The sequence below is a fragment of the Ovis aries genome, chromosome 1 (genome assembly GCF_016772045.2).
Source record: "Ovis aries strain OAR_USU_Benz2616 breed Rambouillet chromosome 1, ARS-UI_Ramb_v3.0, whole genome shotgun sequence".
NCBI classification, from domain to species: domain Eukaryota; kingdom Metazoa; phylum Chordata; class Mammalia; order Artiodactyla; family Bovidae; genus Ovis; species Ovis aries.
The window spans coordinates 256618005-256634686 of NC_056054.1; the positions used below are offsets into that span (position 1 = coordinate 256618005).

The 16682-nt window shown below is 46.2% G+C and overlaps 1 protein-coding gene across 1 annotated transcript in view; it reads right to left on the reverse strand.

Moving 5' to 3' along the window:
- Window positions 1–16682, reverse strand: part of BFSP2 (beaded filament structural protein 2) — a 72552-nt gene that overhangs the window by 28606 nt on the left and 27264 nt on the right. The gene's annotated exons all lie outside the window — the stretch shown is intronic.

Sequence of the window (16682 nt, forward strand, 5' to 3'; positions counted from 1 at the left end):
TGAGGAACTCTCTAGACCAGTGCTGTCCAACAGAATTTTCTGTGATGATGGAACTGTTCTACACTGCGTGGGCCAACAAGTGGCCCCACGTGGCTACGGAACACTCAAAATGTGGTAAAGGCAACTGCAGAAGGGGAGCATTCAATTTTATTTAAACTTAACTATTTACACTTAAATATATGCTACCCAGCTCTAGAATTCTGTCCACTCTGAAAACATACATGGGAACATAAGCATAGTTCATACAGTTCAGAGGTTTCATGGAGAATGGTTTTTCAAACTTGGACCACAACACCTCTCACGATCCCCACAGGTGGGAATGGGGGGGACGGTCCTCTTTTTAACCTGATAAGCTTCTTTTAAAAAACATATATTTTTTGCATATTGACTTTTGCATAATCTTCAGTTTGGGCTGGGGAATAAACTAACTGGTATTTTATTTTATTTTTTAATATAAATTTATTTATTTTAATTAGAGGCTAATTACTTTACAATATTGTATTGGTTTTGCCATACATCAACATGAATCCGCCACAGGTGTACACATGTTAAGAAGGAGGCAAGAAGCTCTCTTGGTGACTCAGTGGTAAAGAATCTGCCTGCCAATGCAGGAGACACAGGTTTGATTCCTAAGTCAGGAAGATCCCACATGCCCCGGAGCAACTAAGCCCGTGTGCCACAATTACTGAGCCCGTGCTCTAGAGCCAGGGAGCTGCTGCTACGGAAACCTGTGTGCCCTAGAGCCCCGCGCTCTGAAACAAGAGAACCTTCACAATGAGAAGCCTGTACACTGCAACAGAGAAGCCCCTGCTTGCCACAACTAGAGAAAAGCTCACACAGGAATGAAGACCCAGCACAGCCAAAAATTAAAACCAATAATAACATTTTTTAAAAATGGAAGCAAACCTGAGAAAACTTGGGGAGTGATGAAGATGTTCCAGGGACTTCTCTGAAGGCCCAGTGGTAAAGAATCCACCTGCCAATGCAGGGGACACGAGTTTGATCCCTGATCCGGGAAGACTCCACATGTTCGGGAACAACTAAGCCTGTGCACCACAACTACTGAGGTTGCACATTCTAGAGCCCACATGTCACAACTACTGAGCCCAAGTGCTACAGATACCAAAGCCGGAGTGCCCAGAGCCTGTGCTCCACCAGAGAAGCCACTAGTGAGAAGCCCTTGCACTGCAATGAACAGTAGCTGCCACGCGCCAAAACCAGAGGAAGCCTGTGCAGAGCAACAAAGACCCGGTGTAGCCAAAAATAAATGAATAAAATGTAAAAAGCCCAGATGTTCCATATCTGGATCTGATGATTACACTGATATATAATAAGTAAAGGGACTTCCCTGCTGGCTCAGATGGTAAAGAACCTGCCTGCAATGTAGGAGACCTGAGTTTGATCCCTGGGTTGGGAAGATACACTGGAGAAGGGAATAGCTACCCACTCCAGTATTCTTGACTTCATGGAGTCATAAAGAGTTGCGTCTGAACACAACTGAGTGATTAACACACATAATAGGTAAAGATTTGTTAAGATGTACCTTACAGATTTGTGTATTTTACTATATGTAAGTTATGTTTTCGGCTTCCCTGGTGGCTTAGATGGCAAAGAATCTGCCTGCAATGCAGGAGACCTGGGTTCAATCCCTGGGTTGGGAAGATCCCCTGGAAGAGGGCATGGCAACCTACTCCAGTATTCTTGCCTGGAGAATCCCACGGACAGAGGAGCCTGGAGGGATACAGTTCATGGGGTCACAAAGAGTTGGACACAGCTCAGCGACTAAGCACAGCACAAGTTATCTTTAATAAAAATATGTAAAATTGAAAAAGTAAAATGATGCAAATGACTGTTTTAAGCTCTTATCAGCCCTTTGCTCTTAAAAATTAATGAGTTGCAATTAATGAGTTCTTTGCTGACTTGGAGGAGGACTTCCAGCACTAGAGGTCAGAGATTGGAGTGGGATGAGAAAGAATGGGGAGAAGGAGACCCTAGTTTCCTTCTCCCCTGTGTGTGTCAGGGTGGGGCTGGAGCAGCGAGAAGATGAGGTTGCTGTTGGGAAAATCAATGAAGTGGACAAACCACACAGGATGGCCCCACTGGATCAGAAGAGCACCATTTTTTCCACCTGGAGCTGGGACTTGGTCCACGCTGTGTTTCCTGTTTCCCCAGCAAAGTCTCATCTCATTGTGCTGAGGTAGACCTCCCCAGGTCAGCCCCTTGTTCATTGCTGTGTCCCCAAGCTCTGGCTAGTGGTGGCCGTTCCATCAACATCTGGAGAAGCACCAGGGTTGGTCAGGAAGGGGTGAGGGGAAAGCATGGGTAAAGGTTTTATTGTGCTTTTCATGGGAAGAAATGGGCATGGCAAGGTAAGCAGCTGGGACTGGCTGGTTTAAATAATTTCAGTGGTCTCTATGCTACAGTGGGGGTCCCCAGTTTTCTGGTACCTAGCCTTGGGTGGTCGGAGCAGAGGAATATTGCCTCCTGGAAGGTGAGAGCCAGCAATGGGAGTCAGGTTGGGGTACTGGCTCAGAATGGGCTGATTTGCACCTCGAAAGCATTGTCCCAGGTAAGTGGTTACTATCTTTAGGATTTGCTAGTCCCGTGAAAGCGCAGTCTCTGCCTGTTAATGAGGCCCCAGCTGTCAGAGCATCAAGAATATAGACAATAAGAAGACATAGTTATGTTGTTGAATATAGTTCATTCAAGGGCTCTGGCCAAGTGAGGCCTCTGAGGACTATCTCTGGCAGCTCTGACCCAGCCCTATCTTCATCCTCTCCACACACTGCCACCCCTATATCAGGAGTCCCTTTCCTTGTCTCTGGATGTTCAGTGATGCCATCTTGCAGATGATGAATTTGAAGCTCAGGGCACTCACTCTGCTCATTTTCTCACAGTTGTACCCCTGGCAAATATTTCACCCTGGTATGGGACCTGGAGGCATAGGAAGTGTCCAGATTGTGGGCTCAAAAACCTTAATACAGAGAAGATGGCTTCAGAAGTGCTCTAAACTACGTGGCTATGTGGGGCCTTTGTGGGCAGAATAGGCCTGCAGCTTGTACCATCTGGAAGACCACCTTTAAGAAAAGGAATAAAACAATGACTAATGCTGGACTTCCCTGGTGGTCCAGTGGTTTAAGAATCCACCTGCCAATACAAGGGACACTGGTTCAATCCCTGGTCTGGGAAGATCCCACATGCTGTAGGGAAACTGGGCCTGTGAGCCACAACTACTGAAACCCACATGCTCTAGGGCCGATGTGCAATTACTGAAGCCCTTGGGCAGCAAGGAAGACCCAGTGCAGCCATAAATAAATAAGTATATATGTATAAAGACTAAGGTGGGGTGTGCCAGTGAGGCAGCTCCAGGTTTAAACTATTCTCTTGGGTACAGCTCCATTTTGTGTCTGCTTTTAAAACTGGGAACCGAGGGGTTGGACAGAAAAAGTTAAAAATAAAACCCAACCCTGGGGCATGAGTGGCGGTATGTGTGTACCATGTTCAGAAGCACACAAATCTGGAAAAGCAGAAAGATGCTTGGGGATGCAGTCACCTACGTCTGGTTGTCCAGAATAAACACCCTAGTGCTTACACGTGCTGCGTTACGGCTGGGGCGTGGCTTTTGGGAATCAGTGACGTCTGCCCGGTGGACTGCAGACTCTAAGTAGGAGGCTGCCAGGAGGCCCGGCGCAGGAGTCGGTTGAAGGTGCCGGCTGATGGGAGGCGAGGCCGGGACCTTGCCCTTGCTTCTCCTCACCTCGGATGAGGACCGGAGGTGGCTTGGGACCGTTTGGACGTTGCCCAGCAGATGAAGTGGTTCTGTCCGAGAAGGCTGGGCAGCGCTGGGCTCCGGGAAGCTGGGGACCTTCCTGCTTTCACTGTTGTTTAGTAACAACAAGGGGTTTATTCGAGCCTCAGGCAGAGGCTAATTATAGGTCCCAACTTGCCAAAGCACAGTTGGCTGGCGGTGCTACCCCATGTCCACAGGCGGGATCCTAAAATAGACCTCCAGCCAGGGCTGAGCCGCGGAAAGCCTTCCTCTGTCCTCCTGGGGTCCCTCAGCCCCGCAGAGGCCACGGCCTCTGGGTGTCAGTGGTGGCTCAGCGCCCGCAGCCAGGAAAGGGCCGGGAGGCTGGTCCAGGGCTGGGACTTAGCTGAGGTTTAGCACAGGCTGAGGACTGGGATTGTGGCCGAGGCCAAAAGTAAGCATGGAGCCTGCAGTGGAACAGGGACCATCTTTGTCTATCTATCTGGGAAAACCATCTTCTCTGGGGCTGAGGACAGAAAAGGAAGAGGAAGGGAAGTCGGACTTACTGCCCATCCAACACGTGTGCCGCCCGCCCCCTGTGCTGGCGCTGGCTTGGACTGGCTTGTACTTGCTTGCCAGGGCAGACTGTTAACTATTTCAGGAGTTTTGTGAGCTGGTTGTTAAACATAGCCATCAGGAAAATTTTAATTATGTGAAGTTACATGTTCTGTGTTGTGCTTAGTCACTCAGTCATGTCCAGCTCTTTGAAACCCCATGGACTGTAGCCCCCCAGGCTTCTCTGCCGTGGGGATTCTCCAGGCAAGAATACTGGAGTGGATTGCCATGCCCTCCCCCAGGGGATCTTCCCCACCCCGGGATTGAATCCAGGTCTCCTGCATTGCAGGCAGATTCTCTACCATCTGAGCCACCAGGGAAGCCCTACAATTACATAAATTATATTAAAAACAAAAGTAATAAATACTCAGAATACAAAAGTAATGAATACTCATCAGTTCCAAATTGTTTTACTATGTTTGACTGTCATCTCTGCTTTTGAGATTGTTTCTATTATGATGTGTGGACAGGGAACATTGCTTGCCATTCCAGTAAACAAAGAATGTTGCCTGCCATTCTATTAATAGTTCTACAAGGACCAAGCCATTAGCCACTGCAGCTGCCCCTACCCCCATGGTGCACCCTAAGAACCCAGGATGCAGGAAAACAGAAAGCATTCTGTGCTTTGGATACTGGCCTTAGATAGTTAAGATGTACATTGAAGGAATAATTTCAATGAGCTCAGACTCTTCATCTCCCTCTATATATAAAAGCACTGAAATCATCAGCTTGAGATGTCAGTTTCTTAAGATTAGCAGTGATCTTTTGATGTTTGTTTTCTAGCATAAAGCTCCTATATCCTGCAGCTTACCTTATCTCTTCCAAACAGTTCCTCAGAGCTATCCGAGAGGCTGTCTTCTGGGCTATAGTCCTCAGTAGGACCCCAAATAAAACTTAATTCTCAACTCTTAGGTTGTGCATTTTTCTTTAATAGACAGGTGAAACTGTGTAACACTGTCCTACATGCATCTCTTCCTAGCTCTGTGTCTGTGTGGGTAGCTTGATGTCATTGGGTGAGAGTAGCTCCACTAGGGAGACTGGCAAATATTGTACCACAGAACATTTTATCTATGGAGAGCCAGCTGTTAAACACATCTCAGCTCACCAGCAGTGCCCCACCTCCCACTCAGTACTACATTCACAACTTCACTAAATGCTCATGCCCCCCTATCCCCCCCATGCTGATATCAACACACCCATTTTACGGATGAGGCTGCTAAGGCATATGTTAATTGCCTTAGCAATTAACCTTAGCAATGGCACAGCTGGAATGTGGCAGAGCCAGAAGGCCAAGCCAGGTAAATGTGACTTGAAAATGTGCAAATCTTTGTCATCAGTTTTGGAAACCAAAAGATACATCAGAATCAAGAGAGACTGTGTTGTGGAGGACTGTTTTCTGTCTTTGCTGTAACACAGAAGAGTCAGGATTCCCGGTTCCTATTTGGACTCCATCATGAAGACAAGAGACATCTTCCCTACTGTGTGTGAGAATGCTAACCAATCAACCCAAGTCATCTCCCACTCTAAGTCCCTGAGCTTTCATTTCTGAGCTCTATAAACTGGGAAGAGCTGAGGCAGATTTGTGGTCCGACTCTGAAGGCCCAGAGGGGTCGTGCAGCTGTATGCTTTGCTGTCAGCCCCTAGACAGCAGAGGTCATTTGTATTTAAGACTGCAAGAGGCATGCGTTAGCTATCTGGTCCTCTTGGATTTATGACTATAGTGGGTGCAAATTAACCTCACTTCTCCAATTACCTTTTCTTTCTGGGGAGAAGGCAATAAAAATACCACACACTAAGATTTTCAGTCCCTGACTGATGCTGGGAATGCAAACATGCTTATTCATGACCCTGGGGCCACACCTGTCCACTTTTCTAGTAGGAGAAAAGTATAACATAAACTGATGTAACAGTTGCTCTCAAGGGCAGACTTAAGGGAGGGCAGGCTGGCAGCTTGTCCCCAGCTATGCTGGGGACACCAGCAGGTGACATCCTTTCCTTCTCTCTGTCCCACTGCCCAGAGCAGGGACTCCTACCATCGAGGCCATGTGACTTAACACCACTTCTGTTAAAAAGAAACACCATCATAGCAGCAAAGGACAAATTGCTATGTGAGATTAGCTGGTTTTGAGGGATTAGTACCCATTGGTTTTGCTAGAAGCAAAAACAAAAGTCACCTGCAAAGCCTAAAATGCTGTGGATGAGAGTAGCTGGGGTTGACTAGCGGGGAAATGGCAGTCAGAGGTCGAGGTGGGCAGGGGTGTGTGGGGGATGGTACTTGTAGGAGGGGCTGCCCACTGGCTGTGTGGGTTCAAGCTGCTCCGGGCGTGGCCTGCAGCTGTCTCATCTGACATCCCTGGACCTATCTTCCTCTGCGCCTCCACGTGGAGGCTTCCTTAGCAGACTTTACCCCATTGGTTCTCAAAGTGTGGTCCCTCTGATCAGCGTCACCTGAAACTTGTGAGAATGCAAATTCTCAGACCCTACCTCCCAGGTCTGAGTCAGAATCTCTGGAGTAGGTCCTAATGATCTCTGTTTTAACCAGCTTTCCAGGGGATTACAATGCACATTGGACTTTAAGAGCCTCTGCTTTGCACAGACCTGCCTCCAGTCCTGCTCACGCTGCCCCCAAGCTGCTGCTGGCCCTCCTTGCTGTCCTGGCCCACGCTGTGGTCTCTACCTAGAACACCTGGTCTTCTACCCTGAACCTGGCCACCAGAGAAACTCTTCCCCACTTTAGCGCTCATCTTGAACATGGTGTTGTCTATGAAGCTGCTTTATTCACTCACTCATTCCTGCCTTCATGTCTCCAGCACGTGATGATGATTTCCTCTGTGCTGGCTATGTGCTGGTTTGGGGGAATTAGCAGGATGGTAGGAGACATGGTTAGAAAGGCAGGCAGAGGCCAGATCTTAGGGTGAAGGTCTTGGGAAGAGTGGAAAGGAGATGGCCTCTGCTGGGAAGTCACTGGAAGCTTGTGAACAGGCACAGGGGTGACCCCCATGGTAAATGGACCCCTCTGACTCCTGCAGGAAGGGAGCTGTAGGACACGAGGGGCCATGCCGAGGGCCCAGCTGAAAGGCTTCTGCATTCACCCAGGAGAGGTGATGGCACTTTGTCTAGGAAGGAGGTGGGGATGGAGCAGTTGCAGGGGACATTAAAGAGAGGAATTAAGGATCAACCCTAGGCTTTCAGGCAGAGTTCCTGGGGGCTTCCCTGGTGGCTCAGACAGTAAAGAATCTGTCTGCAATGTGGGAGACCCAGGCTCGATTCCTGTGTCAGGAAGATCCCCTGGAGAAGGGAAAGGCTACCCACTCCAATATTCTTGTCTGGAGAATTCCATGGACAGAGGAGCCTGGCAGGCTACAGTCCATGGGATCATAAAGAGTTGGACACGACTGAGCAACTAACCAAAAAACAAATGAAAAAACAAACTGGCCTTTGCTGCCTCCCTTCCTTCCTTCCTCCTTAGGTTATCCTACATCTAAGTCTGGGTGATCACGTCTGGGACTCTCCACACAGTGTAAATGTTGTGTAGGCAATGAACATGTTGGCCTATTCTTGAGCCCAGCTCTTCCCTCACAAGTTTGGGCCAGTTGCTGGGATAAGTGATCTAAGATTCAGTTTCCTCATCCATTAAATGTGGATAATGGCATGCTCTGCCTCCTGGGGTAGTTGTGAGAATCACGTGAGCTGATGCATGTGAAGCGGGGCAGGTGAGGGATTTGACTATCACTGTGTTTCAAAAAGGGCAAGGATGAACAGCATTTTCCAAAGGGTTTATTGTTTGGGCTCAAGGGTATAATGAATGCTTTATTCAGAGTTAATGATATTAACATCCCAGCAGACAGAGCTGCAGAAGGGGAGGAGGTGGGTAAGACTGGGCTCCAGGAAATGAGACTCAGCTGGTGCACTGGCAGATGTAAGAACCCTGGAAACACTTCTCACATTTGTTTGACTTTCAAGTTTAGAATAAATGCTCACCTGTCTCCTGAGGAACTTGTATGTGGGTTAAGAAGCAACAGTTGGAACCGGACGTGGAACAACTGACTGGTTCAAAATTGGGAAAGGAGTATGACAAGGCTGTATATTGTCACCCTGGTTATTTAACTTCCATGCAGAGTAGATCATGTGAAATGTCATGATTGGTCACAAGCTGGAATCAAGATTGCTGGGAGAAATATCAACAACCTCAGATATGCAGATAATACCACTCTAAAGGCAGAAAGTGAAGAGGAACTAAAGAACTCCTTGATGAGGGTGGTAGAGGAGAGTGAAAAAGCTGACTTGTAAGTCAACATTAAAAAACTCAGATCATGGCATCCAGTCCCATCACTTCATGGCAAATAGATGGGGGAAAAGTGGAAGCAGTTACATATTTTATTTTCTTGGGCTCCAAAATCACTGTGTATGGTGACTGCAGCCATAAAATTAAAAGACCTTGCTCCTTGGAAGGAAAGCTATGACAAACCTAGGCAGTGTTATTAAAAAGCAGAGACATCACTTTGCTGACAAAGGTCTGCAGAGTCTGAGCTATGGTTTTTGTAGTAGTCATGTATGGATGTGAGTTGGCTGAGAGCCTAAGAATTGATGCTTTCAAACTGTGGTGCTGGAGAAGACTCTTGAGAGTCCCTTAGACAGCAAAGAGATCAAACCAGTCTATACTAAAGGAAATCAACCCTGAATATTCATTGGAAGGACTGATGCTGAAGCTGAAGCTCCAATATTTTGGCCACCTGATGTGAAGAGCTGACTCGCTGGAAAATAATCTGATTCCGGGAAAGACAAAAGGAGAAGGGGACGACAGAGGATGAGATGGTTAGATGGCATTACTGAATTTGAACAAATTCTGTGAGATAATGGAGGACAGAGGAGCCTGTTGTGCTCCAGTTCATGGGGTTACAAGAGTCAGACAAGACCTAGTGACTGAACAATAGCAACAATAACTTGTTTTCAGCAATAAATGAGCAAGAAATCATCATCTGTCCCTGCACCCCACTCTTACTGCAATTTTGTCAAGGTGGTGAAGGCCACCCTATCTCAAGCCAAGCAGATGCATCCCTGTGCTCATCATGACCTGCCCACTGCACTTGTCACAAGGCATGCTTCCCTCTCTTGGCTCCCATGAGCCACTCTCCCCCCCTCTTCCTTCTACTTTTTGTCCAGCTTTTGACTTTTTCCTTCATGAAGTCTTTCTCTCTTCTCTGACCTCTAAATGCTAGAGTTTCTCAGGATTGGGTCTTTGGGTTTGTTCTTTACAGTCATAAGTGGTCTGATTCATTTGCATGGATTGAAATGTATATGCGACGTCGTCTGTATTTTTGTCTCTAGCCCAGAACGTTCCTTTCTATTCCAGGCTTGTGTACCATTCTCCCCTTGACATCTTCTCTACTTAACAAACTTAACATAACTAAAACGGATTTTTTTTCCCCTCAAATACCGCCTCCCACTTCTCCATGCCAGTAAACAGTACCAACATCTACCCAAAGACCAGAGTCTTGACATCACATTTTCTCTCATCTGCCACATCTAATCCAACACCAAGGTTAGTCAGCTTTACGCCCACTCCTGCCCCAGTGTACCTCACATCCATCTGCATCTCAAGTTTCCACCCACACTCTGCTGCACATCCCGTCAAGCTCTCTGACCCCAAGACACCATCCTCCTAATACATCGGTCCTCCTCTCCTTGAGTCCGTGCTGCATTCTGCTTCCAGGGAGATTTTCTTCAACTCTTCACATCAGATCATGTTGCTGTGATTAAATTAAATAAAAACTCTTCTGCAGTGTTTCTTTTGGTTCGAATAAAACCCAAACTCCTGACAGCAGCCCTCAAGGCCCTGCAGGTGTGATGACCTTCCCACTGCTCGCAGGTTAAACCCTGCTGGTATCGGTTTCGTGCACCATGCAGGCCTCCCTCCTGCCTCGAGGCCTTGGCGGGTGGCGACTCCTCAGCCTGGACTGCTCTCCCCTCTTTGTGTGGGTGGCTCCGTTCCCGTGATCTCCTCGCCTAAGGCAGGATCTTCTTCCTCTCTTCCTCTCTCTGCCCTTTTGTCTTTCTTTAAAACACTTATCCCAGCTATGCTTAGTTGCTCAGTAATCCCGACTCTTTGTGACCCCATTAACCATAGCCCACCAGGCTCCTCTGTCCACGGGAATTCTCCAGGAGAATACTGGAGTGGGTTGCCTTGCCCTCCTCCAAGGGATCTTCCCAACCCAGGGATTGAACCCAAGTCTCCTGCATTGCAGGCAGATGCTTTACTGTCTAAGCCACCAGGGAGGCCCATGAATGCTGGAGTGGGTAGCCTATCCCGTCTCCAGGGGATCTTCCCGACCCAAGAATCGAACTGGGGTCTCCCGCATTGCAGTGGATTCTGTACCACCTGAGCTACCAGAGAAGCCCATCACAGCTTATAATTATTACAAACTTTTGTTTCTTGATTTATCAGTTGCTATCTGTGTATTTTCTGCCAGAATATAAACTCCTTGAGGCCAGGCACTGCTTTTCTGTTCTGCTGTTGTTCCATCCCCAGCACAGTGTCTGGTACAGAATGAGATGGATGAATGGGCCCAGAAATGGTGCTGCTTCTTCAGGGACAACCAGACAGGGGAGCCCCTCAAGGCACAGCCAGGTTTGTACCTACTTCCAACCTGAGAATCACATCCGGCCCCTCCCCTCACTCCCAAATCAAAGATAAGAGTTCCCTACGCTGACATGCTTCACTCCATTCCCATCCCTTATCCAGCTTGGTCTGAGTCCTAATCATCTCTTTTCTAGTTCAACCTGCTAGTTGTTACCTGCAGATGGAAAAAATGAAGCCCACAGAGTAAGTTAAGGTTGCACCTGCGGGTGGAGTTAGGGGACATGTCATCAGGGAGTGGAGAAGGTGTCACCTCCCTATGCAGCTCATCCCAAGCACAGTCACAGCCACTGGGCATCCAGGGAGAATCAGGGACACCGAGGGCTAATTTTAGCCTTTCTGGGGAAGTTGAGGTTGGGGGAATCCTCCTGAGTCTATACTGCATATGAGTTTTGACCTGATCATTACACTGTGGTCCATCTGAGAGAAGAGGTCTTAGTAGGAGAGGTCAGAGGAGGGTGGAGCAAGAGGCTGATAGTGCTGGTGTGGGTGTTGGTGTTGGTGTTCACAGTGCTGGGCAATCAGGAGCTCCTAGTCCCTAGAGGCTGCCCTCTGTCATGGGAGGACAGAATTCCCTCGTCTTCCCCCTCCCCGGAGGCCTCCTTCATTCCACACCCCTGAACATCCTGCCTCAGTTACCTTGGACTTGCTTTGAGCAAAGAGTTTAACCGCCACAGTATAGCAGTATGTAATCCTGGGTATACATGTCAGAAGGGTTTCTTTGTCATGAGCTGGCCCTAATTTCTACAGATGCCCTGATAAAATCAGAGTTTTGAGCACCAAGCATTTCAAGATATGGTGACTCTGGGAGGCTCTGTTTGGGCAGCCAGCTGGTCTCCATCTGTGACTTCTCTCTGCTTCTCTCCACTTTCTACATTTGAAGCAAATGTTTTCCAACTTCCCATTCCCCTTCCTACTGGAATGAACTTACTAAGAGCAAGTTTGAATTTATTCAGGGGTGTGCTCTTAAATAAACCCTGACAACTTGACCCTGCTCTTCACTCTGGCTTTCTCTCTCCTCTCCCCCGCTGTGGGCTGAACTATTTTCCTGAACAGATGAGGGCCTTTCCAGGTTCCAGCCCTTGACTCACATTGCTACCTCTGCATGCCATGAGCAAACCTGGCCACCCAGCCTCCCAATGGGGAAACTGAGGCCCAGAGAGTTCAGGAACTTGCCTACAGGACTAGGCATCCAAGTTGAATTTAATCCTCATATGTCTGACTCATAGCTCATTGCCCCTTTTTCTTTTTTAAAAAATTTTTTATTATGGAAAATTTCAACTACATAAAACTACATATAAAGGTAGAAAGAGACACATCTCCTCACTTCAACAATTAAAATCTCATGGCTAATGAACAAAACCTCCATTTCCACTGACCTCTACTCCTTATCTCAGATTGTTATATACATGTCACTTCATCTGTAATTATTTCAGAAACTCTCATTTGTACTTCTTGTACTTCAACTTAAAAATTAACAAAGCCATGCATACACTAGTTTAAAAATTAAACAGTACTAAAAAGAAACACTTAGAAAGGTTTGTAAAGAAAAAGCACTCGCAGTCCCACAGTTTTCTAACCTCATGTCCTAGTCCCCAGCTGTTTGTCTGTCCAGAGCTTGCCCCATCTTTCTACAGATTTTTCAATTGCTTGAGTTCTCAGTCACAGGCATTATTTATTGACTTCCTGGCGGACATATGAAGATTTACTGCTGTCCCACTCCACCTCCCTTTTCCTTTATTTACTGGCTCTCTTGATAACTTTAAATAATAAAGCTGTATGTCTTGCTGTATCATTTATGGACAGTTTCTTTCTCACATTCACTCTTTCTCTTATAATTGCAGGTGTTTTATATTCTAAGGTCAAAAGAGAAGATAGGAAACCGGTTTAATTACTAAACGACTCTAATGATGCCTGTGTGAAATACAGGTTCTTTTTGCTAAAAATTACGATGGAAGTGCCCCTGATTATGAGAAGCTGTGGGCAGAGAGCCAAATTGTTGCTTTATTTCTCAACTGAGCATCCTTAGACCTGCAGAACAGTCAGCTATTTGATCATTTTTCATGGTGCTAACCTCTCCAGGGCATGCCTGCACCACCCACACGCAACCATCTTGCTTCATCACCCACCATGTTTGAATTGTGATTCTAACACTGAGTAGCTTAGTTTTTTCTCTTGTCAAAGGGAGCAGCTTTATCTTGACAGTACCAGGCACACAATGATCCCTTAATAGATGTTTGTTGAATGAATAAGTGATACATGTTTAAAGAGCCAAACATGAAACAGCAATAAGAAACCAGTTCCCAAGCATCAGACTGGCAAACCTTTGGAAGTAGAGGATATGAAGAAGGGGGGCCTCATATTCTGTTTCTGGGAGGGTAGGTTGTGTGGCAACTCTGGGGAGGCATTTGGCAATGTTGGATAAAAGCTAATGGATAAAAGCAGAGCCCATGCTGCTCCTAGTACCAACCTGGAGCCCAGTAGGAAACCCTTTCTTTTTTGGGGGGTGTGCTGTGGCTGCTTGTGGGATCTTAGTTCCCTGACCAGGGATTGAACTGGAGCTCTCAGCGGGGACAGTGAAGAGTTATAACCACTGGGCAACCAGGGAATTCCCAGAAACCTTTTCTCTAGTGGGACAGGGAGGAAATACTTTAGGCTTTGTGGTCTTTGTTGCAAATCCACAACTCTGCCTGGGAGTGTGAAAGCAGCCAGTCAGTATACAATTAGCACATGAACAGGTGTGACTGTGTTCCAGTAAGACTTTACTTACAAAATAGATGCTTGGCTGGATTTGACCTGCCTGTAGTTTGCCCACCTCAGACCTAGAAAGAATCTCTCCTGTGTACATGAAGTTTATGCCCCTCTTGTTTGTGACAGGGAACCGAAGCAACATTTTTGGTTCAACAGTGAAGCAACCTCTGTCCATCGACAGAAAAATTCATAACCTATGATGTAAATACAATGAAATGCTACATGCGTCAACAAGGACAAATCTCAAAATCAAAATGGAGAGTTAAGAAAGCAAGTTGCTTAAGGAAACAGTATATAACAGTTAATTTCTTGTGTCAATTGGGCTAGGCCATCTCATGCAAAGATGGGCACAATAAAGTACAGAAACAGCAAGAACCTAACAGAAGCAGAAGAGATTAAGAAGCAGTGGCCAGAATACACAGAAGGAATTGTTCAAAGGTCTTAATGACTGGGATAACCATTGTGTAGGCAGCAGCAGTCACTCACCTAGCACTAGACGTCATGGAATGTGAAGTCAAGTGGGCCTTAGGAAGCATTACTATGAACAAAGCTAGTGGAAGTGATGGAATTCCAGCTGAGCTATTTCAAATCCTAAAAGATGTTGTTAAAATGCCACACTCAATATGTCAGCAAATTTGGAAAACTCAGCAATGGTCACAGGACTGGAAAATGTCAGTTTTCATTCCAATTCCAAAGAAGGGCAATGGCAAAGAATGTTCAAACTACTGTACAATTGCGTTCATTTCACAAGCTATTGAGGTAATGCTCAAAATCCTTCAAGCTAGGCTTCAGCAGTATGGGAACTGAGAAATTTCAAATGTACAAGCTGGGTTTAGAAAAGGCAGAGGAACCAGAGAACAAATTGCCAACATCCATTGGATCATAGAAAAAGCAAGGGAATTCCAGAAAAACATCTACTTCTGCTTCATTGACTACACTAAAACCTTTGATTTTGTGGATCATAACGAACTGTGGAAGATTCATAAAGAGATAGGAATATCAGACCACCTTATCTGCTTCCTGATAAACCTGTATGCAGGTCAAGAAGCAACAGTTTTAAGTGGACATGGAAAAATGGACTGTTTCAAAATTGGGAAAGGAGTACATGAAGACTGTATATTATCACCTTGCTTATTTAATTTCTGTGCAGAGTTGAGCTGTGAAATGCTGGGCTGGATGAAGCACAAACTGGAATCAAGATTGATGGGAGAAATATCAACAACCTCACGTATGTAGATGATACCATCCTAATGGCAGAGAGCTAAGAGGAACTAAAGAACCTCTTGATAAACGTGAAAGAGGAGAGTGGAAAAGCTGGCTTAAAACTCAGCCTTCAAAAAACTAAGATCATGGCATCTAGGTTCATCAATTCATGGCAAATAGATGGGGGAAAAATGGAAACAGTGGCCGATTTTATTTTCTTGGGCTTGAAAATCACTGCAGATGGTGACTGCAGCCACAAAATGGCTGATTCATGTCAATGTATGGCAAAAACCACTATAATATTGTAAAGTAATTAGCCTCCAATTAAAATAAAAGTTAATTTAAAAAAATGCTTGCTCTTTGGAAGAAAAGCTATGACAAACCTAGACTGCATATTAAAAAACAGAGACATTGCTTTGCTGATAAAGGAGCATATAGTCAAAGCTGTGGTTTTTCCAGTAGTCATGTATGGACGTGAAATTTGGACCATAAAAAAGGCTGAGCACTAAAGAATTGATGCTTTCAAACTGTGGTGCTGGAGAAGACTCTTGAGAGAGTCCCTTGGATAGTGAGGAGATCAAACCAGTCAGTCTTAAAGGAAATCAACCCTGAATATTCTTTGGAAGGACTAATGCGGAAGTTGAAGCTCCAATACTTGACCACATGATGGGACTCATGGAAAGGACCCTGATGGTGGGAAAGACTGAGGGCAGGAGGAGAAGGGAGCGACAGAGAATGAGATGGTTGGATGGCATTACCGAATCAACAGACATGAGTTTTGCAAACTCCAGGAGATAGTGGAAGACAGGGAAGCCTGGCGTGCTGCAGTCTGTGGGGTCACAAAGAGTTGGACATAGAAACCCAACAACAACAACAAATGGTGCCAAGATGGCTCAGATGGTAAAGAATATGCTTGCAATGCAGGAGACCCAGGTTCAATCTCCGGGTTGGGAAGATCCCCTGAAGATGGGAACGGCTTCCCACTCCAGTATTCTTTTGTCTGGAGAATTCCGTGGACAGAGAAGCCTGGCAGGCTATAGTCCATGGGGTCGCAAAGAGTTGGACATGATTGAGCGACTAACTAACATGGTGCCCAGATATTTGCTCCAACATTACTCTAGATGAGATTAACATTTTAATTGGTTACTTGAGTAAAGTGGATTGCCTGCCACAATGTGAGAGGACCTCATTCAATTAGTTGAAGCCCAGAATAGAACAAAGACTGAGAGGAAGAAGGGATTCTACCAGCAGATGGCCTCTGGACTTGAACTGGAACAAAAGCTCTTTCCTAGGTGTTTAACCTGGAGAAGGCAATGGCACCCCACTCCAGTACTCTTGCCTGGAAAATCCCATGGACGGAGGAGTCTGGTGGACTGCAGTCCATGGGGTCGCAAAGAGTCGGACACAACTGAGCAACTTAACTTTCACTTTTCACTTTTCATGCATTGGAGAAGGAAATGGCAACCCACTCCAGTGTTCTTGCCTGGAGAATCCCAGGGATGGAGGAGCCTGGTGGGCTGCCGTTTATGGGGATGCACTGAGTCAGACACGACTGAAGCGACTTAGCAGCAGCAGCAGCAGGTGTCTAACCTGTTGACATCTTGATTTTGGACTTTAGCCTCATTATAGTGTGAGCCAATTCCTTAAAATGTTTCCTTTAAACATCCTATTGATTCTGCTTCTCTGGAGAACCCTAATGCACAATGTAATACAATTGAATATAAAGTC